General features: G+C 44.8%; 1 long non-coding RNA gene across 1 annotated transcript in view; it reads left to right on the top strand.

Annotated features, from left to right (window-relative positions):
- Positions 1–24213, top strand: part of LOC130123063 (uncharacterized) — a 58899-nt gene that overhangs the window by 13851 nt on the left and 20835 nt on the right. The window contains exon 2 of the long non-coding RNA XR_008811282.1: positions 20466–20576. This is a non-coding gene — a long non-coding RNA (uncharacterized LOC130123063). The remainder of the gene's footprint in view (positions 1–20465; positions 20577–24213) is intronic.

Raw genomic sequence — 24213 nt, 5'->3', positions numbered from 1 at the left:
CGCCCAAACCGGATAGGGAAAGGATTCTATCTGCCCTCTCTGCGGCAGATAGGCTGTACCTCCGGAGCAGAAGATGTTTGAGGGCGACGTATTTACCGTGTTGCGGAGGGGCGCGAAACAGCTGCATGGCCCGGCGTGTGGACTGCTGGTCCAGCGCAGCGATGACCAAATAGTATCTGGAGTCATCCGCGGAGATCCCACGCAGGTGGAACAGCGCCTCGACATGCTGGAACCACGAGGCCGGGTCGCTCTGCCAGAACTCTGGGAGTTTCACAGCCGCGGCGAGAATGGCCGGCTGTGAGAGTTGGGGCGGCGTGGCCGAAGTGGATTCACACTCCTCTTCTGCTCCAAACATGTTCAATTCGGGGTCACCAATGTGGCAGGATGAGGAAAAACACAGGAGACCAAGGCGAGTTTGATGTTTATTCCTCAACTCCAAAAACCAACTGCAGCAGGAACAACCCTGCACCGGCGAGCCCGGGAACGTAAACCACGCCCCCAGCTCACAGTCCTGCTGGGTGAGAGGCATAGCCCCTAGTGTCCGCCACAATGATAATAATAATAATGATAATAATAATAACAATGATGATAATAATAGTAAATAATAATGATGATAATAATAATGAGGATAATAGTAGTAATAATAATGATGATGATAATAATGATGATAATAATAATAATAATAACAATAATGATAATAATAATAAAATAATAGTAATAATAGTAATAATAATAATAAAGAACTTGTCAACAGCATGGATTGACTACAGGAAGGCATTTGACAGCATGCCACACTCCCGGATAGAGAAGAGCCTCAAGATCTACAGAGTCTGCCCAACAACTGTCAAATTCATCACGGACAGCATGAAGAGCTGGAAGACTACCCTGAATCTCCATCATGCAGAGGGGTCGTTAACATCGAGACTGATCAACATCAGAAGTGGAATCCTCCAAGGTGACTCACTATCCCCACTGCTCTTTTGCCTTGCACTAGCACCACTCAGCAATCTACTGAACAACAGCAGCTATGGGTACAAATCACAGAATGGCAGACTTACCCACCTGTTCTACATTGACAACCTCAAGACGTTTACCAAGGATGACAGTCAGCAGAAGGGTCTACTCACCATCATCAAGACCTTCAGCGATGACATCAAGATGGCATTCGGAATCGACAAGTGTGCCAAAGCCACTTTCAAGAAAGGAAGACTTACCAAGACTGCAGACTTAGACCTTGACACTGACACCGTAATCAAAGAGCTAGACCAAGATAGCACATACAAGTACCTAGGAGTGAATGATGGAGATGACATACAACACTCAACCATGAAGGAGAAGATCCAAAAAGAGTACTACAGGACAGTGTGTATGGTACTGAAGAGCAAACTCAATGCAGCTAACAGAGTTGAAGCTATGAACACCCTAGTGATACCTGTAGTGACATACAGCTTCAACATCATCATTTGGAAACTGAATGACATCAAGAGACTAGACACCAAGGCAAGAAAGATGCTGACCGTGGAGAAGATGTACCACCCGAAACCAGATGTCGACAGGCTGGACCTACCAAGAGCTTCAGGAGGATGAGGCCTAGTCCAACTGTAACTGACCTTCAAGACTACCACTATCGGGCTGGATGCATCCCTGACAAAAACAGATGACCCACTCCTCCGAATAGTAAAACATCAGATCTACTCCATCAATAAAGAAGCTGCACAATTCAAGAAAGAAATTGATGTCCCAGAAATGCCACCAACAGAAAATGAGGCAACTACCATCTATGCCAAATGAGTGAAGCAGAAGGAAAAACACCATGGCCAGCGGCAACTGCAACAAAAAAAAAACCTGTGAGGACAAAGCAATACACAGGAAGTACCCAAAAAGAATGAAAGATGCAGACGTGGACTAACAAAAGACACACCAGTGGCTGAGGAGCACCAGGCAGAAAGCAGAGACGGAGGGCTTGATAATTGCTGCCCAAGACCAGAGCCTGGCAGCGAGATCCTATCACCATTGCATCATCAAAGATGGAACAGACCCAAAATGCAGAATCTGTGGAATGTACGAAGAAACCATCGACCACATTGTCTCAGGCTGCCCTGTGCTAGCAAAGACCGAGTACATGTACAGGCACAACAAGGCAGCAGCATACCTGCACTGGAAGATCTGCAGGAGTTACAAGATCAAGACAACTGAGAAGTGGTACGAACTTCAGCCAAAAATGGTCACTGAAAACAATGATGTCACCATCCTCTGGGACACACCCATCCACACTGACAGAGAGATAAAAGCCAACAAGCCCGACATCGTTATCAAGGACAGGAAGGAAAAGAGGTGCATGCTCATCGACATGGCAATACCATCCAAAAAAAAAAAAACTCGGTGAAAGTCACAGAGAAGCTGACCAAATATAAAGACCTGGAGACTGAAATCAACAGGATGTGGAGAATGAGGACCGAAACAACACCAATGGTCATCGGAGCTCTAGGACTCGTGAAGAAGGGAATGGAAAAGTTCACCAACCGTATCCCAGGCAACATCAACATCAGTGCAGTCCAGAAGCTCTCCCTACTCGGGACAGCCCACATATTACGACGAGTAGTGTCAATCAAGTGACATCTGCCCTATAGTGCCTCAGGTCCATAGTTTGGACCCGGCTCTACAGGATGTAAAACAGGAAACGTAAAAGAAATAGTAATAATAATAATGATAATAATAATGAGGATGCTGAGAATAATAATGATGATGATGATGACAATGATAATAATGATAATATAATAATGATAAAAAAATGATAATGATGATAATAATTATAATAATAATAATGATGATGATGATGATAGTAATAATAACTAGACCTGCAAGCAGGTATTAACGGGGTCCAAGCCCCCCATGTAAGTCAGATCTGGCTGTCTGTTGGAGCCACGCTAGTTGAACTGTTTGATTATTAGATGGATGTAAATCTCAGTCTTACAGAGCGACGGTGGTCGTAAAGCTGTCCGTCAAGATGGTGTATGAGTATGGTTGTGAATACAGTGCACAACTATTGATAATATATGAAGTAAACAAAGGATTATTGATGAACCTGGAACAGTTTATTAACACTGTGTGGGTTGGGGCTCAAAGAAAAACAAAATATTTGTCTAAAAGAATATCATGACATTTACGGATAACGTGGGGGAAAAAACTAGTAGTATTAGGCTATATATACTTTTCAACAATATTGGGTGTTAAGTATTGAATAATAAAAGTTGAAGAGCATGTAGTATATTTTTTAGGAGAAGTACAATTCTAGTGTTCACTCACATGGACGCAAGTCTCAGGCTGACAGGAGCGAAGAGGTTGTCTTCCACTAACTTCAGAGTATTTATTGGCAGTCTTGCAGTGAGTTATTCAGTAAAGTGGGAGAAATGTAGCCTGGTGTAAACCTTGTTCTGAGGTTCAGTCAACTTATTTGTATTTTAATTAAAACTTTTGAAGTGGGAGTAGGAGTATATAATGAAGCATGAGTATGTTGCATCTGAGTTTAGCATCTATGCAGTGAATGCGTGAAGCCGTCATCAGTAAACTGCGATTAATTCTTAATAGACACAGCTAATGGCGGTGTCTGAGCCAGGGATGTGGAAGCAGAGGGTTATTTTACAGTTTTTCATGTGTAATTTTGTGAGTTGTTTGCTGATTTTGAAAGAAATGTGTAGTTATACTCCTGTAGTGCGTTGTATAGCAGTGTCAAAGGGCAGTAGAGTGGACTTGGGGTGATAATGATTTGCATTATAACATTTCCTTTACTGAATGGGGCTCAGAAGAGTACATAGCTGCTAGCTGCAAAGCTTCAGTTTGATCACACTGACAGGCTACAAGTAGTTTGGAAATATAATTTTAGCGCATTTCATGATTTTGCAGCATAGCGCCACCTAGTGACCAATTAACACTAAATAATGCACAGAACCTCAGGGAGTCATGACTTATTAGTGGACCAAGTTTCGTGTTAATCGGAGTTACTGTGAACAAGATCCGCCACCTTGAACCAATAGCATAATTGCTGCTAAAGAGCTGCATGTTGTCCCTTATACTTTAAACGCTTATAACACAAAAGCCGTTGGTGATAAAAATCTGAAAAAATTCACACATCATTCTGATAGTGTCACGTGTCCTGTGAAATATTTTGGAATAGTTTGATCAAATATTTTTGAAAATAAAAAATATTACGTATATTATACACTGTACAGGCATATATTGTACATTGCTGTGGATGACCGATTAGAATGACCTTTAGACCTCTTGATATGTTCATTCTCTAGAATGTCTGTGGTGATGTTGGTAGCAATTGAATGAATCTGTGCAGAAATATTATGTTTTGTGATTTTTCATATTTTGAAAAATATAGAGTGACAGACTTCTGAATTGACCATATGTTGCAGTGCAGCAAAGTGTTGGCATCTCTTACTGGATCTGCTCACAAAAGCTCAGCTCTGTAGGATGTACAGGTGATTTTTGGAAAATGTTGGGGTATTTTTGAAGTTTCGCGGGGGAAATTTACATTTTTGTCATAAGCCACGCCCACTTTTTTCAATCATGACCAAATTGCATGTATCGACTCCAGTATGATCCTAGATTGTGCACCCCAAATTTCATCCAAATCCATGGTGCCAATTATGAGATATAAACTTATCCAATTTATAGCGCCCCCTACTGGACAAATGAAACGAATTTCATGGGTTAGGATCTTTTGACAATACATGACATACGTCTAAAATTTCAAGTTGATATGTCAATGCATTGATGAGTTATGGCACCGTCATGGAAAATCACTGTTTTTCAGTCAAGGTTCATTGATCTGTCAAATCAAAACCGAGCAACGGATCAAAATTCTTTCAATAACTTTTTGACTTGAGTGACTGTAGATGATGTGTGCCACGTTTCGTGTAAATCGAACGCACGGCCTAGGAGGAGTTCGAAAAAGTAATTTTGGCTATTTTCGCAAATTTGCGAAAGAAATTTACAGGCAGAAATGGGCGTGGCCTATACCACGTGATTCAGCGAGGCTCAGTGAATCTGTGCATGTAAAGGTTTTGGATGTACGGTTTGGGAGTTACACGCCAAAACGCGTTGACCTTCAAAATAGCGCCACCAACTGGTTGACATGTGTCATTTTTTGCATCTGGGGTAAGTGCGAAGTTCTGCACCAGCCCTCCAAAGGGTTTTGTAGACTCTGTTACGGTGTAGGCTGTAGTACCACTTTTACCAATGGAAAAAAAAAAAAAATCTGAGCAGAAACAATAGGGTTCCCAGCCCGTGGGGCTTGGACCCCTAATGATGAGATGGCGGCGCAAATTCACGTTCGCAGCGGCCTCACCCAGTACCATCGGTGCAGTGTCTTTGTCCACGTCTGCGTCTAAGTTGTTGTCTTCGTTTGTTGGCTGGGAGAGCTGGCGCTGGATCGGCTGGGAGAGCTTGGTCTGCTGCATCCTGTGGGACCAGAGACGGCGGCCTTGCCCAGAGTGGCAGCCGAGGAGATAACACCGAGAGCGGTCTGACGGCACGCGGAAGCGGGGCAGGCTAAGCTAACTGTTAGCCCATGCAGACCGGCGGTCCTGACAGTCACCCTGGCTGAGGTTTGTTCCCTTGGACAGGGATTTTATTTTTTTAGTTTGGATATAGTATGTTTTAGTTTGAATATGTGTGTTTTTGTTTAGTTTGGTTATATTTGTTAGTTTGAATGTGTGTGTTCTTGTGTAGTTTGGGTATATATGTGTTAGTTTGAATGTGTGTGTTTTTGTGTAGTTTGGGTATATATGTTAGTTTGAATGTGTGTGTTTTTGTGTAGTTTGGATATATGTGTTAGTTTGAATATGTGTGTTTTTGTGTAGTTTGGATATATGTGTTAGTTTGAATGTGTGTGTTCTTGTGTAGTTTGGGTATATATGTGTTAGTTTGAATGTGTGTGTTTTTATGTAGTTTGGGTATATATGTTAGTTTGAATGTGTGTGTTTTTGTGTAGTTTGGGTATATGTGTTAGTTTGAATGTGTGTGTTTTTGTGTAGTTTGGGTATATATGTGTTAGTTTGAATGTGTGTGTTCTTGTGGTTCTTGAATGTGTGTGTGTGTGTGTTGCACTGCTGTGGGCTGGGGAAACGCCATTTTGTTTCACTTCATGTGTGTAAGTACATGAAGTGAAACAACAAATAAAGTGTGTGTTCCTGATTCATGAAGATTTGGCCCTTGGGGAAACTATTGGGGAACGCTGGTTTACAGTAAACATCAAGAATCAAATGTCCCCCATCACCAATCACAGTTTCCCCGTGTGAGAAGTCTGTCCACATGAATAGGTAGATAACAGACACCTGCAGTGTGTCTGGAGGTTTCAGTGTCCACATGAATAGGTAGATAACAGACGCCTGCAGTGTGTCTGGAGGTTTCAGTGTCCACATGAATAGGTAGATAACAGACGCCTGCAGTGTGTCTGGAGGTTTCAGTGTGTCCACATGAATAGGTAGATAACAGACGCCTGCAGTGTGTCTGGAGGTTTCAGTGTTGTAGTAGCAGCATGTCTGTAACTCACATCAACTTCAGTTATTGCAGAAAGATGCTTCAGGAATTCTCTTTGTACAGAATGTGAGAGAGCAGCTCTTGCTTCTTTACAGACAGCCACGTTTCATCCGGAGCCTCTTCACAAGACTGTCCACATGGACGTTAGAGGACATTTTTCATGATGAATAAAAACATGTAGTACGTGTAAAGGCTTTGTTCAAAGTGTAAATCTGGGTTCCCCTGGTCTGTGGTAGTCCGGATAACAGGATCTAATTAAAAATGTGTACGAGTCGCGGATGTGTCTGCAACAGAAATATGACAGATATGACAACATCATAGAAGCCTCTTTCCTCTTATTCTAAAATAAAACAGAGATATTTACCGCTGTGATGTGGTCCGGTCCAGGCTCAGTCTCCTGAAGAAACTTCCCGATACCAGACTTTATATCAGGACTTCAGTACACGATCCACCCACACCTGTAATCCAGAGAATGCTGCTCAGCATTCCCTCTGCATGTCCTTGCATGTCCCTCTGTCCATTACATCTAATGATAAGACAGACAGACAGGCGTCTCCCTCAACGAACGTTGTGTACAGATGAGGTGTTCGCCTTTCTGTGAAGTTTGTTTGACAGTTAATTTGTCAGCAAGTGAATGAAGAGACAGACAGGTGGGGGTTAACACTTGCACCAAGAGGTGAGTTTCATAAAAGCCTCGTCCTCTAACTGGTCCTCAGTTTCGCTGGAAGAACCATCGTTTTTCCCTCCTTCACTCATTCACTGTTTCCTAATATGACCACTCAGTTGCCCCGAGGCAGGAATAAAGGAGAACCGGACATTACTCAGTCCTGGCTTCTCCTCGTCCTGTCACGCAATCTGTGACACGCACACATTACATTAAACTGTTATCGTTATAAAGCTCTCTCTTCTTTTTTGAGCTCTGAGGACGCAGTGATACCTGCTGGTCAGTTCAGTCACTGCAACCATTTAAACTCCAGACTGTGAACACAGTGATACCTGTTGGTCAGTTCAGTCACTGCAACCATTTAAACTCCAGACTGTGAACACAGTGATGCCAGCTGATCACCTGAGTCACTGCAGCCATTTAAACTCTAGCCCGCGGATGACGCGCCGGTAAGGTCTCGTTGATTTCATAGCGCCAGTCCGATATGAGCGCAATAAAGAATTAAAAAGGCTTTAATTCTTCACTGTTTTCCTCAACTACTTAATTGCTACAAATCTACTACTACTTTCGGCTGCTCCCGTTAGGGGGCGCCACAGCGGATCATCCGTTTCCATTTCTTCCTGTCTTCTGCATCTTCCTCTGTCACACCAGCCACCTGCATGTCCTCCCTCACCACATCCATAAACCTCCTCTTTGGCCTTCCTCTTTTCCTCTTCTCTGACAGCTCCATCTTCAGCATCCTTCTCCAAATATACCCAGCATCTCTCCTCCACACATGTCCAAACCGTCTCAATCTTGTCCCTCTTGCTTTGTCTCCAAACCGTCCAAACTGAGCAGTCCCCCTAATATGATCGTTCCTAATCCTGTCCTTCTTCGTCACTCCCAGTGAAAATCTTATCATCTTCAACTCTGCCACCTCCAGTTCCACCTCCTGTCTTTTCGTCAGTGCCACTGTCTCCAAACCATACAACATAGCTGGTCTCACTACCATCTTGTAAACCTTCCCTTTAACTCTTGCTGGTACCCTTCTGTCGCAAATCACTCCTGACACTCTTTTCCACCCACTCTACCCTCCCTGCACTCTCTTCTTCACCTCTCTCCTGCACTCCCATTACTTTGGACAGTTGACCCCAAGTATTTAAACTGATATGCCTCCATCACCTCCAGTCCTTGCATCCTGACCATTCCACTGTCCTCCCTCTCATTCACGCATAGGTATTCCGTCTTGCTCCTACTGACTTTCATTCTTCTCTCCAGTGCATACCTCCACCTCTTCAGGCTCTCCTCAACCTGAATCCCACTCTCACTACAGATCACAATGTCATCCGCGAACATCATCATCCATGGAGAGTCCTGCCTGATCTTGTCCGTCAACCTGTCCATCACCATTGCAAACAAGAAAGGGCTCAGAGCCGATCCTTGATGTAATCCCACCTCCACCTGAATTGCTACAAAAAATGTGTTTATTCTTCTTCGACAGTCCATCGAAACAATGATGACTGTGATGCAGTTTAAGCTCGGCAAGCATGCCTGTGGGCCATTATGCCCACATTAGAGTGACAATATCATCCACATTTGTCACAGGCGAATGTTGTTTAAGTTGTTCTGTTATGTCTTGCATGGTGGGCCTTATCATAGGCTTCTTGTGTATTTTGTTCAACAGTTGTTCTCAGTTGCTTCACTGTGGAGCGCCATCTCTGTGTGACCAGGGCCACTGTCTCCCAGCTGGAGTCATCTATGCTGCAGATCTTCATGTGGCGATTGAGCACATCTCTGATACGTAGCCTCTGGCCTCCCTGCTTCCTTTTTCCCTGGCACAACTCCCCCCGTAGAAAACTTCTTTTGGTAGGCGTTTGTCTGGCATTCTTCTCACTTGACCGGCCCACATCTGTTTATTACAATTATTAGAATTAATTACAATGTGTTTATTACCGTGTGTGTCAATAATATTGTACCGTGTTCATGTTCACCAGGGGGGTGTAATGAGAATCGAAATCAGAATCATGTTTATTGGCCATGTAGGATTTTTTTTTACACCCCTCCCCCCTTTTCTCCCCAAGTGTATCTAGCCATTTATCACACTCTTCCAAGCCGTCCAGGTTACTTCTCCACCTCCTCTGCCAATCCGGAGAGGGCTGCAGACTACCACATGCCTCTTCTGATACATGTGGAGTCGCCAGCGCTTCTTTTCACCTGACAGTTATGAGTTTCACCAGGGGGACGTAGCGCATGGGATGAACACTGCTATTCCCCGCAGTTCCCCCTCCCCTCGACCGACCAGAGGAGGCGGTAGTGCAGCGACTAGGACACATACCCAAATCCGGCTTCCCATCCGCAGACATGGCGAATTGTGTCTGTAGGGACGCCCGACCACGCTGGAGATAACATGGGGATTCGAACCAGGATCCTCGTGTTGGTGGGCAACGGAATAGACCATTACACTACCCAGACACCCAGCCATGTAGGTTTGCACAAACATGGAATGTGACTCCAGTTTCGTGGCTCACTCTATGTACTTTACATAGAATAACAACACTACAACATAACAATGTAGCGCCTCCAGTGCAAACTAGGGGCAGCAGTAAAAGCGCTAACATCTAACTAGGTTCGGTGAGGGGTTTGCCTTGACTAACTCACGAGAGGAGTTGATGTGTAGTTGAACAGTTGACAATTTTATTGCCTCACAACAGTAAAATATACCAACGCTGACTTTTACATAAAAGAATTGAAATAAAACAAAATAGAGCTCTTTAAAGTAAATAAAATAATAAACCAAAGAAGACTTCATTCAAATCAGAACCCTCAATGAGTGTTAGCAGTTTGAGATGAAAGAAAAGTTCAGTTCCTTGTCCTTGAGTGTATGTGTTGGTCTAAGAGTTCAGTTCCTGATCTGTGAGTGTATTGAATATACTTCAGCGATGACTATTTCTACCCTGGTAGAGGAAATAGACTAGTGTGTATGGGTTCTTATCTGGTGTCTTGATGAATGATTCAGGCTTGTCAGATGTTTCCTGGGACAGATCCTACGGTAGGCAACCTCTTCTATGATAGTCCACAGTCTCACGGGGCTGGGCTCGCCATCACAATCTTCCAAATTCTATCTGGTAGTTAAAAAAAAAAAACAATCGGAATTCCAAATACTTAAAACTCGACAGACCTTCGTCTCGTAAGCTCACAGATGAGATTGTGATTATACATAACACTTTTCAGAATCAAAAAATGTCAATACTCTAACTTTCTGAGGCTATGTATAAGGAAATTCAGTCATCGGTTCAAGAGCACATTTTCCAGGAAGATAACAAAAAGAAAAGAAAAAAAGATGACGACTGTGTGTATTAGTCTCTACCGTAGCGAGTTGCATAGTGCGCCCCTTAAGGAGCGGCATGTCACTACACCTCTAAATCAATAACTATTAGTAGCCCTATATGTCATATGGGTTACACCCTCCCCCCTTGACTCTGCATGAGTCCCTTCATGCGCTGACCTATTGCCAGTCTAAAAGACTAAACAGGGGAAGCCTTATAGTCAATAATGGTGTCAAGCGCTACATTAAAGCTTTCTAAGAGACTCTGCAAAGGAGATTAAGGGTTTCCCCAACTGGGGGTAGAGTGAAAACAGCCGGGTGGTCGTCGTGACCTCTCAGATTTACGTGTAGAGTTATTTGTTTCTTCATGTGCCACATCTTCACTTTCCTTTCCTTCATCAGTCGTCTTACAGGTTGGTTCATCGTTCATTGTTCATGTTCATGCATAGGCAATAACTCGCATCTCACCATCTTGTTCTTGTTACAGGGCAGCCCTTAAACCAGTAGTGCTTGCATCTGTGTGGAGAACATATGGTAGTTTGGGATTTGCGAATCCAAGCCCTGGTGAGGAAGTGAGTTTTTCTATGATTGTCTCAAAAGCCCCTTGGCAAGCAGGTTTCCACCCATTCGCAAAGGGTTCTTTCAGGTTGAAATGCCCCCCAGGGCAAGGTGTTGCTTTTCTACCCTTCTTTTTTTTCTTAAATTTATTTCTAGTTTTTTTCCTTATCCCACCCGATTAACCTAATGTCATATAGCCGGAACTCTTGTCGAATAACTCCCCTGGCTCACGTTTCCACAGGAAGAAGATAGGCGTAACACCAGCTAACTTCAAACTCGTGTCGGCTGCTCTCACTATTTTACACGCTGAAGCCTCACATGGATTGCATCACCTTCAAGCCGCGAAGGAGGTGTAAGGAGAATGCTTTCAGTTGCTTGGCTGCAGGCGCCCGGGTGGGCCAGAGGGGTCGCTGGAGAATGACGAGTCCCCGAACACTACGCTGATCTACACCCACTGTCCCTCGGGTAAGGGTGGCCTAATGAATGCCTTACCCCGTGGATGCTCTGGCCGTGACCGGTTATGGCGAGTCTGGGATACGAACCTCCCAGCCACATGACGAGAGGACTGCAAGAACGGTGGTTTATTCCGCTCGGCCACCAGAGCGGCCCTGCTTTTCTACCCTTCTTATAATGTGGCTAGGCTCTGGTATGATCATTCAAGGGACTATTTTAGAGAAGTCCCTGACAAACCGGCGATAATATCCTGCAAAGCCTAAGAAGGGCTTAAGCTCACTGAGAGTTTGAGGCCTTGGCCAGGTGCTAAGAGCACTGATTTTCTCAGGGTCGGTCTCTACCCCTCTGCTGGAAACAATATGCCCCGCATAGCACACTGAGCTCAGGAAGAAGCGACATTTTGCTGGGGAAAGTTTCAAGCCGTTCTGTCTCAATTGCTGGAGGACATGTAAAAGTCTGGTTTCGTACTCCTCTAATGTACTTGAAAAGACTATGACATCATCCAAGAAAACCAGTACTTCCTTCAGATTAAGATTGCCCATACATTATTCCATTAACCGTTGGAAGGTACTGGGGGCATTGTTGATGCCCTGAGGCATGCGATTGAACTCGTAAAACCCCAGAGGACACACAAAAGCAGTCTTAGGCTTGCTTATCACACTCTTCCATCTCAAGCTGGTAATAACCAGACTTGAGATCCATTACGGAGAACCATTTTGATCCGGCAAGAGCCGAAAAAGCCTCCTCCAGGTTGAGAAGTGCATATGCGTCTCGTATCATCAGTGCATTTAACTTACGATAGTCGATGCAAAGGCGGACTTTTCCATTCTTTTTTCGAACCACCACGATTGGTGAAGAGTAAGGGGACTCTGATTCACGAATCACTCCTGCATCCAGGAGGGTTCGCAGATGCTTCCTCACAGCTTCATAATCATTTGGGTGAATTGGTCTGGACTTTTGCTTGAAGGGTGTTTCGTCTTTTAGGTTTATATGATGTTTCACTTTGGATGCATGCCCAAAATCCAGATCATGCTGAGCGAAAACATCAGCATAAGCACGTAGACTCTGAGTTATGCTATCCTTCCACTCTTCTTGGAGGGGAGAATCACCAAAATCAAATGTTAGATCTGACTTGGTATGTTCACTGACTGGCTGTGAAGTGACATTACAACACTTCACGGTGTCAACATTTCTGTTTGAAGCAGGTAAGTTGTCCCAGATCTCTTTGGGAGTATGAAGCTCTGCAATGACACAGTTTGAGGGGAGTGTTATGGCATGCTCGGTTTCATTTTTTACCCACACAGGCAACTTGTGAGAACGCTGCTTGGGTAAAGTGACAGGACAACACTCTACAAGGATTCCACCAGGCAAGGCAGATGTTATTGGCTGTTCGACAATGGCGCACTCACTGGTGGTGTTAGCCTTGACGTAACCCTCAAGAAGAACTCTACATTGAGCAGGTATCACTTGCTGGACTTGACCTTTACGAGCCATTATGCCCACTCTCCCCATTGAGCTCACCTTTTTCCTGAGCTTAAGTGTATGAATAATCTGTCTATAGCCATAGACAGGAGACAAGTCGCTTAGCTTTTTGCCATGACAGTGTTCATCGTACAAGATGTCAAGTGCATTTGTTCCAATCAGTACAGGTAGGTCACAGTGAGAGCACAAGTCTGGGACTACTAATGCTAAAATAGAAACTTCAGGCTCAGTCTCAACAAAATTATTTGGAAATTTAAGGATAAGAGGTACATATCCCAAGTATGGAACATTTTGGCCATTAGCACCTTCAACAACCAGGCCATCGATGGGTTGAATAGGGTACTCTGACAGATCTCTGTCGTAGAAAGAAGCAGATACAGTGGTCACTTGAGACCCAGTGTCAAGGAGACAATTACAGTTAATTTCTGACACAGTGACATTAGCTATACATTTCTTTCCTACAAGGCCTTTAGGTAGTTTGGGTTGGCGTTCTGCCTTGTGACAGTGAATGGATGCTTTAGTCTGAAGTTTCGTTTTGGGACATTCATGCTTAGTTTCAGTTCCTGACAGTCCCTCCTTAGAAACTGCACTCAGTTTAAAGCATGCTCATTTTGTTCCTCCCAGGCCTACTGTCTTTGTTTAAACTCCTTACGCTTTGTCTCAACCAGTTCAGGATTTGCCTCATTACTGCAGGAAGGCACAATATGGCCATCCTCGGCACACTTAAAACAATATCCTGGGCGGGGCTTCTTTGTGAGTTTTGACCCACCTGGGCATAAGGGATTTTCCTCATGAGGGGCCTTGGTTTTAGCCTTTAATTTCTTACTTGGCTTAGCAGGGGTCTGGCTTGAACCACTACTCAGGGTTTCTTTCAGAGGAGTCATTTGTGCTTGTAACTTAGCAAGTTGCTTTTCTATCTTACATGCATTAATGGAAGATGCCCCATCTGCAGTAGTCGCTATGTCCATGTCATCAGTGGCATACTCCTCCACTGTAAGAGAATTTGCCTGGGCTTTGGTTTTGGGAAGCCCCAAGTGCTGTTTCATTCGCCAGGACTTAGCAGCTTGCCGGCCCTCCTCAGTGCGTACCAGAAGTAGCAACTCAGAGAACGGGGTTTGGTCGTTATTCTTCTGCTCAAAGTGGAGGCTGGTAATTAAGCTATTACTCCAGCAACCTCTACAGAATTGTTTAAGCAGCTGGCGCTCTGAGTCACTAGCTGCAATGCCTCCACTTTTAACAACTTTACTCAGGGCTGTCTGCAATCACTGTAAATAGCTAGAAGCCTTTTCACCCGAGTTCTAATTAGTGTTCAGGAATTCTGCAAAAAGCTCATCTCCGTCATCAACAATGCCATATGCTGAGTCCAGTAGACTAAGATAGTATTGGGGGTTTCCTTTAGGCCCAAGATGCTTAACTATGTTGGCAGCGGGCGGAAGAAGGCTCTCAACCATTTTCCTGACAGTAAGTTTGCCAGACACAGTGGCATCTGTGAGAAGGAACTCAACATTATTGCGCCAGGTGTCATAATCAGACTCAGAATGTGGGCATGGGGTTTTCCCTGAGAAAGGCCTAAGCTTGGCATGGCCATGATAATAGGAAGACATGTCGCTGTACTTAACGACATGCTCAACCACTACTTTCTGGACCTCAGGAGTGGTGAGCTGGCCAGGTGGTAAGTAGAGGACTTGTTTCTTGGGTAAGCGTGATGCCTCTGCCTCCAAAGTGAATGGGAGTGAGTCATGGTCATGAGTCGAATCAGTGCCTATTTTTATAGGAGTCAGCTGTTGGCTCAGCTTCGGCTGTATTGCTAGCAGGCTGCGGTTCCTGGCTAACTACTTATACATTTGGTTCAGTTGTGTCATGGTTTTTGGAAGACTTTTGAATTCTAGCCAGTTTCTCTAGCACAAGCTTCTCAAAGTCTGCTCCACTTAGTTTAGCAATACCCTGCAGTTCAGCTAAGTAAGAATGGGTTAAGCTTGAACTTGTGTCAGCAGCAGCTCAGACAGAAGCTGAATGTGATGGACAACATTTGGTGTACAGCTAGGTCTTTTGCAGGACAAGGTATTCTGAAGAAACTGAATGGGTTCACCTGATGTGAATTCCACTATGGCTGTATCTTTAAACTGGGCTTCAGAACTGGTTACTTTAATTATCCTTTCAATAGAACCAAACTCTCCTAAGTACTCCATAACGTCATTGTCTACCTCATCACCAGTCAAGACTCCAACTAGGACAGAATTAGGCACTTTAACATTTTCAGATTGAATTACATCCATATTTTAGGCTTTATTACCACAAAATAAACCTGGGTAGCTGGTATCAGTGTTCACAGATAGAATGCAAAAAAAGTGTCAAACTGCTCAGCTTTCACGTAACAAGGAGCTCAAAACCACTCCTGGCTGGCTCGCCAAGTTTTGTGTAGCGCCTCCAGTTCAAACTAGGGGTAGCAGTAAAGGCGCTAACATCTAACTAGGTTCGGTGAGGGGTTTGCCTTTACTAATTCACGAGAGAAGTTGTTGTATAGTTGAACAGTTGACAGTTTTATTGCCTCACAACAGCAAAATATACCCAATGCTGACTTTTACATAACAGAATTTAAATAAAACAAAATAGAGCTCTTTAAAGTAAATAAAATAATAAACCAAAGAAAACCTCATTCAAATCACAATCCTCAATGAATATTAGCAGTTTGAGATGAAAGAAAAGTTCAGTTCCTTGTCCTTGAGTGTATGTGTTGGTCCAAAAGTTCAGTTCCTGATCTGTGAGTGTATTGAATATACTTCAACGATGACTATTTCTACCCTGGTAGAGGAAATAGGCTAGTGTGTATGGGTTCTTATCTGGTGTCTGGATGAATGATTCAGGCTTGTCAGACGTTTCCTGGGACAGATCCTACGGTAGGCCACCTCTATGGTCATCCACAGTCTCACAGGGCTGGGCTCGCCATCATAATCTTCCAAATTCTATCTGGTAGTTCAAAAAAACAAGCGGAGTTCCAAATATTTAAAACTCGACAGACCTCTGTCTCGTAAGCTCACAGATGAGATTCTGATTATCTAACTTTCTGAGGCTATGTACAATGAAATTCAGTCGTCGGTTCAAGAGCACAATTTCCAGGAAGATCACACAAAAAAAAGACGACGACTGTGTGTGTAGCAGTCTCTACCCTAGCGAGTTGCACAGTGCGCCCCTTAAGGAGCGGAATGTCACTACACCTCTAAATCAATGACTATTAGTAACCCTATATGTCATATGGGTTACACCAATCTTCAGATATATAGACAAGGATGGATTATATACAGGCGAAATAAGAGTTAATAAGATGCAATGCTGCAGAGAGTATATCAGAGATGCTGAAATAGATGTTAGCAGGTTACATACATGCCTGAGGTATAGACATGACATTGTGTACCAGCATATGTACAATGTACAGTACAGTATATACAGTATCTGGTTGTTTTGGGGTACAGTGCTCTGTAGTGTATGTTAGATGCCCACCTTAGGTCCTGGGAGATTGTGGAACCCAGAAATCAGTAGGTTTTCACCATAGACATCGTGCTGTTGAATATGGTGGGGGGGCGGCAGTGGTGGGAGGCTGCTCCTGAAGTCCACTGTCATCTTCACTGTTTTGAGCATGTTCAGCTCCAGGTTTCTATGGCCACACCAGAGGGCCAGCTGATCAACCTCCCATCTATATGCAGACTCATCACCATCCCGGATAAGGCCAATGATGGTTGTGTTGTCCGCAAACTTCAGGAGTTCAACAGACGGGGTCACTTGAGGTGCAGCCATTTGTGTAGAGGGAGAAAAGTAGAGGGGAGAGCACACATCCCTGGGGGGCACCAGTGCTCATAGTCTGGGTGCTGGATGTGATTTTCCCCAACCTCACCAGCTGCCTCCTGCCTATCAGGAAGTTTTTAATCCACTGGCAGATGGGGGCTGGTACAGTGAGATGGGTGAGCTTTGAGCGGAAGAGATATCTGGGACGATAGTATTGAACGCTGAGCTGAAGTCCACAAACAGGACCCTTGCCTATGTCCCTGGGGAGTCGAGGTGTTGGCAGATGTTGTGAAATCCCATGTTGACTGCATCCTCCATTGATCTGTTTGCTCACTAGCCAAACTTCAGGGGGCTTAGCAGGGGTCCTATGATTTCTTTCAGGTGGGCCAACACCATTCTCTTGAAGGATTTCATGACCACAGACATTAGGGCAATGGTTCAGTAGTCATTTAATCCTGTGATACAGGGTTTCTTGGGGAGTGGGATTATAGTGGAGCTCTTGAAACAGGAGGGGACTTAACACAGTTCCAGTGATCTGTTGAAGATCAGTGTGAAAATGGGGGCAGCTGGTCAGCACAGACTTTCAGACAGGAAGGTGTCATGCCATCCAGGCCTGGTGCCTTCCTGGTTTTCTGTATCTGGAAGAGCTGTCGCACGTCCACAACACAGATCCTGAGTGCGGATAGGGGTTCGGTGGGGAGGGGAGGTTGGTTGGCAGGGAGTGCAGGTGGTTGTGTATTGTGGCTGGAGAGGGTGAGGGGTGTGAACGTGTGCTTATCAAACCTGCAGTAAAACCCATTTAGGTCGTCAGCCAGTTGATGGTTTCCTGCAGTGTGGGGAATGGTCTTCTGTAGTTGGTCATGTCTTTCAAACCTCTCCAGACTGATGATGGGTCATTGGCAGAAAACCTGTTTTTCAACTTTTCAGAGTAGCACCTTTATGCCACTCTGATCTCCTTTGTGCGTGTGTTTCTGACTCTGTTGTACTGGATCCTATCTCCACCTGTGTAGGCTTCCTCTTTGGCCTGACGGAGCTGCCTGAGTTTTGCTGTGAACCGGGGCTTATTGTTGTTGAAGGTACAGAAAGTTTTGGTGGGCACACACACATGTCCTCACAAAAGCTGATGTAAGATGTCACAGCGTCAGTAAGTTTGTCCAGGTCTGTAGATGCAGCCTAGACACTCCAGTCAGTGCAGTCGAGTGTTAGTTGTATATAGTTAGTTGTATATATAAGTATTAGTTGTATATGGTTAGTATATGGTTAGTTGTATACATATATATGTTAGTTGTATGTAGTTAGTATATAGTTAGTTGTATATATACACTCACCGGCCACGTTATTAGGCACACCTGTCCAACTGCTCGTTAACGCAAATTTCTAATCAGCCAATCACATGGCAGCAACTCAATGCATTTAGGCATGTAGACATGGTCAAGACGATCTGCTGCAGTTCAAACCGAGCATCAGAATGGGGAAGAAAGGTGATTTAAGTGACTTTGAACGTGGCATGGTTGTTGGTGCCAGACAGGCTGGTCTGAGTATTTCAGAAACTGCTGATCTACTGGGATTTTCACGCACAACCATCTCTAGGGTTTACAGAGAATGGTCCGAAAAAGAGAAAATATCCAGTGAGCGGCAGTTCTGTGGGCGAAAATGCCTTGTTGATGCCAGAGGTCAGAGGAGAATGGCCAGACTGGTTCGAGCTGCTAGAAAGGCAACAGTAACTCAAATAACCACTCATTACGACCGAGGTATGCAGAAGAGCATCTCTGAACGCACAACATGTCGAACCTTGAGGCAGATGGGCTATAGCAGCAGAAGACCACACCGGGTGCCACTCCTGTCAGCTAAGAACAGGAAACTGAGGCTACAATTCGCACAGGCTCACCAAAATTGGACAATAGAAGATTGGAAAAGCGACATTTGGATGGTAGGGTCAGAATTTGGCGTCAACAACATGAAAGCATGGATCCATCCTGCCTTGTATCAACGGTTCAGGCTGGTGGTGGTGGTGTAATGGTGTGGGGGATATTTTCTGCGCACACTTTGGGCCCCTTAGTACCAATTGAGCATCGTGTCAACGCCACAGCCTACCTGAGTATTGTTGCTGACCATGTCCATCCCTTTATGACCACAGTGTTCCCTCTTCTGATGACTACTTCCAGCAGGATAACGCGCCATGTCATAAAGCTCGAATCCTCTCAGACTGGTTTCTTGAACATGACAATGAGTTCACTGTACTCAAATGGCCTCCACAGTCACCAGATCTCCATCCAATAGAGCACCTTTGGGATGTGGTGGACCGGGAGATTCGCATCATTGATCTGCAGCCGACAAATCTGCAGCAACTGCTTGATGCTATCATGTCAATATGGACCAAGGGGGTCCAACCCGGTACTAGCAAGGTGTACCTAATAAAGTGGCCAGTGAGTGTATGTTAGTTGTATATAGTTGGGGGAGATATTTTGTAGTTTTCCGGGGGTGGTACACTGTTTCTGGGTCAAGGGTTTGTGGGTCGGTTTTTGGAGAGTGAGACGACCTGTGAGACGGGTTTAATGGCGGTGTGTACGGCGTGGCTGTGGGCAACAACTGCCACGAATAAATCAACGCTAAGTTGCAAGTTTCGAAGTCGGTTTTTTCTAATAGTGGCGAACGTTAAAATATAATGCTAGCTGTGTTGTCGAAATAGTCTATACAGCCTACACCTCTAGGTTGTGTGTTGTGTGTCCGTCACTGGCGGTTTCAGTGGACCGGGTCGTTTCAGGTCTTGCTATGTTTTAATAATTACATAAACCGTTCCAATTGTAACAGGTCAGAGTCCCTCTCTTTTCGCCAGGAGTAGAAAAAAGTGGGTCCCCAAAATCTCTGGAAAAAAAAATAGAGATGTCATCTCATTTTCTCCTCCTTTTAAGTGTCTTGCCTTCATCAGAGCCTACAACTGACAGCAGCCACACTGACTCTAAACACCATCAACATGAGCTACAGCGGGAGAGACGCGCTGCACACCACGTGACAAGGCCTTCAGCCACTACAATGCTCTGGATGGACTGATAGGATTTCATCAATAGATTTATGTAAAGATCAAGTGACAAAATCCTCGTGCAGACTCTGACTAGACCATGATTGAATGAATAAGAATCAGAGAGGCTGTAAATGTTTTGAACCACCTCAGTTATTTAAGCAGGCAGAAGTAAAACACACACACACACACACATACACACACACACACGGTGGTTTAATGCTGTGGATATTGTTGGTGAGTTCTGGAGTCTGGGTGAAAGTGGTGCTGTGCTTCAGCCCACTTCCATTTACCTCCAGATAAAGCAATCGGTCTGCACTGGCCCAGTACATTGTCCTGTACTGGCCCCAGTATATTTTACTAAACTGATTCCAATATATTCTAATATGAAAACTACTCTAACCTCTGCTTGTCACCGTCTGTTCTACTGTTCTACTAAATTAAAAGGTCCTCGTATGTTTTACTATAAATTCTACTGGTCTTAGTGTAGTCCACTGTGAACTAAACGGGTCTCGTCCCTGGACTCTTGTCAAAGTGCTCTGTAGCAGGATCAACCCCTGCCTGTATGACTTTAGTGTCTTAACGTTACTTGTTCAACTGGGTTGTCCTTGAAACTCTACTGGTTTCCAGTAACTCTACTGTTTCCTGTGTGGCAGGCAGGCTTCCTGAGCCCTCTGCTGCGCCGGACGGCTTCAGCCAAGATGTCTCTGAGAAGAGAAGCCTCCACACTGTTCATCCAACATGGCAAAGTCAGCCAGAGGAGGAGGGTGAGTGCAGGCTTTAGGGTTTGAATCCCCGTTTGGTTCAAGAGCAAAGAGCAAAGCAAGGACAAGAAGGCCAGAACACTGTTTTAAATCCAACAAGCTCCTTTCACTGTCCCATGGTCTGAACTGTATATACTATATCTACTACATTAACTAACTATATCTACTATATATACTACTACTACCAGTTTCGGCTGCTCCCATTAGTGGTCCCCACAGCAGATCATCCATTTCCATCTCTTCCTGTCCTCTGCATCTTCTTCTGTCACGCCAGCCCTGTCACCTGTATGTCCTCCCACACCACAGCCATAAACCTCCTCTTTGGTCTTCCTCTTTTCCTCTTCCCTGGCAGTTCCTTATTCAGCATCCTTCTCCCAATATACCCAGCATCTCTCCTCCACACATCTCAATCTTGTCTCTCTTGCTTTGTCTCCAAACCGTCCAACCTGAGCTGTCCCTCTAATATATCATTCCTAATCCTGTTCTTCATCACTCCCAATGAAAATCTTAGCATCTTCAACCACGTCCAGCTCCGCCTCCTGTCTTTTCTTCAGTCCCACCGTCTCCAAACATACAACATAGCTGTTCTCGCTACCATCTTGTAAGCTTTCCCTTTAACTCTTGCTGGTACCCTTCTGTCACAAATCACTCCTGACACTCTTCTCCACCCACTCCACCCTGCCTGCACTCTCTTCTTCACCTCTCTTCCGCACTCCCCGTTACTTTGGACAGTTGACCCCAAGTATTTAAACTCATCCACCTTCGTCACATCTACTCCTTGCATCCTCACCATTCCACTGTCCTCCCTCTCATTCATGCATAGGTATTCCATCTTGCTTCTCCTGACTTTCATTCTTCTCTCCAGTGCATCCCTCCAACTTTCCAGCCTCTCCTCAACCTGCACCCTACTCTCGCTACAAATCACAATGTCATCGGCAAACATCATAATCCACGGAGACGCCTGCCTGATCTCGTCTGTCAACCTGTCCATCACCATTGCAAAGAAGAAAGGGCTCAGAGCCGATCCTTGATGTAATACCCCCTTCACTTGAACCCATCCATCATTTCTATCACACAACTCACCACTGTCACACTTCCCTCATACATATCTTGCACCACTCCGACATACTTCTCTGCAACTCCCGACTTCCTCATACAATACCACACCTCCTCTCTCGGCACCCTGTCGTGTGCTTTCTGTAAATCTACAAAGACACAATGTAACTCCTTCTGACCTTCTCTATACTTCTCCATCAACATTCTCAAAGCAAACATCCCATCTGTAGTGCTCTTACATGGCATGAAACCATACTGCTGCTCGCTGATCATCACCTATCCTCTTAACCTAGCTTCTATTACTTGTTCCCATATCTTCATGCTGTGGCTGATCAACTTTATACCTCTGTAATTGCTACAGTTCTGCACATCGCCCTTATTCTTGAAAATTTGTACAAGTATGCTTCTTCTCCACTCCTCAGGCATCCTCTCACTTTACAAGATTGTGTTAAACGATCTAGTTAAAAACTCCACTGCCACCTCTCTGCACGCTCTTTCTTATCTGCTATATCTACTAGCTGTACTATTATATATACTAACTATACTATTGTCTACTAACTAGCTGTACTATTATATATACTAACTATACTATTGTCTACTAACTATACTATATCTATATATCTATAAATCTATATGTCTATATATGTATGTATGTGTGTGTGTGTGTGTGTATATATATATATACACACACATACATACACACACTTATCTGTTGTATTAACTTTTTATTGTCTATCCTGCTTTGTTTTGATTTTATGCTGTCTAATACAGTGCTGCTTGTTTTTTACTGTGTTCTGTAAGGTGTCCTTGAGTGCTCTGAAAGGCGCCCACAAATAAAATGTATTATTATTATCTACTAACTTTATCTACTTTATTTATTATATCTACTGTCTACTAACTATATCTACAATGTTACAATGCTACAATTTCATTGGGCAGACGCTATTATCCAAAGCAACATACAACTGAGCGTTAATACAAAACAGTCAGGAGGCGACAACACAAGTGCCAAAAAACTAGGTTCAAGTCCTATCGATCTGACCTGAACCTAGTTTAAGTCACACACTTAAAGCCAGACTGATTCGGATCAGTCTGGCTTTAAGTGTGCTGCTGTGATGGCGGCCTGTCCTGGGTGTCTCCCCACCTGCTGCCCTATGATTGCTGTGATAGGCTCAAGCATCCCCGTGACTCTGAGAGCAGGACAAGCAGTTTGGATAATGGAATGGATGATTCAGCTCATACAGATTGCTCTAGATAGGAATTCAGAGACTTGATTAAAGACTGTGCGCTCAAGTATTTTTGAAAGAAAGAGTAGGAGTGAAACCAGGCTGTAGTTTTCAACCTGGGCTGGATTGAGTGTAGGTTTTTTTGAGCAACGGGACAATCTGAACTTGATAAATGCGATGGGAAACACATCCGTTGTAAGTGAGGAGTTGATGATGTGTGTGACTGTGGGGTTAACTGCGGGAAAAATGGTCTATTGGAGGTTGGATGGTATCTGTCAGTACTGAACCACAGGCTTGGACTCAAAACACAGACTCAGTGTCAGTTCACAAAAATCAGTCCTTTTAATAAAAACGGGGCCGGTACACAGGTGATCAGATAACAAGGCAATAATGTCCAAATCGGCAGGCGAAAGAGGAGGTCAAAAAAGGCAAAAACAGGTCAGGAAACTATAGGGCTCAAGAAACTCACGCAAGGGAAAAATGCTGGAACGCTGTCACAAGGAACAAGACGAACTGGCACAGAAGGAAGGGAACACTAAGACTATATACTCTGAGGAGGGGAGACAATGAGACACAGGTGCAACACATTAGGGCAGGGCAGGTAGTCACACAGGAGGGAGACGCATGACGGCCTGAAGTAAAGGACCTGAAACGAGACAAGAGGTGAGTATCAAAATAAAACAGGAAGTACAAGACACAGAACACTGGGAGAAACAAAAAGATAACTTGACTATCCAGACGGGGCGTAACAGTACCCCCCCGCCCCCCACGTCCGGCTCCAGAAGGCCCAGGGTCGCCAGGGTGGGCCCGATGGAAGTCCCCGATGAGGGAGGGGTCCAGGATGTTGCTGGCTGATACCCAGGAACGTTCCTCTGGGCCATATCCCTCCCAGTCGACCAGGTATTGGGAGCCCTGGCCCTGACGCCGGATCACCAAGAGCTTGCGGACAGTGTAAACAGGGCCACCATCATCGAACTGAGTGGGAGAAGGGGGCCTGGAGGCAGAGACCAGAAGGCTTTCTATGGCCAGTTTGATCTGACTCACGTGGAAGGATGGGTAGACTCTCATGGCTCTGGGGAGTTAGAGCTTGACAGTAACGGGGTTAATGACCTTGGAAATAGGGAATGGCCCCACAAACCTGGGAGCGAGTTTACGGGATTCCACTGTGAGAGGCAGGTCTTTAGTGAATAGCCATACCCTCTGGCCACTCCGGTAAGTGGGGGCAGGGATCCGCCGTCGGTCAGCCGCCTTCTTGTAATGCTCGGAATTGCGGAGCAGGGTGCATCGGGCCTGGGCCCAGATGTGACGACAGTGGCGAACCAGAGCCAGTGCAGAGGGCACACTGACCTCCCTCTCCA

Source organism: Lampris incognitus, chromosome 1 (genome assembly GCF_029633865.1).
Source record: "Lampris incognitus isolate fLamInc1 chromosome 1, fLamInc1.hap2, whole genome shotgun sequence".
Lineage (NCBI taxonomy): Eukaryota > Metazoa > Chordata > Actinopteri > Lampriformes > Lampridae > Lampris > Lampris incognitus.
The sequence above is the reverse complement of the archived record's forward strand: the minus strand, read 5'-3'. Positions and strand labels throughout refer to the sequence as shown.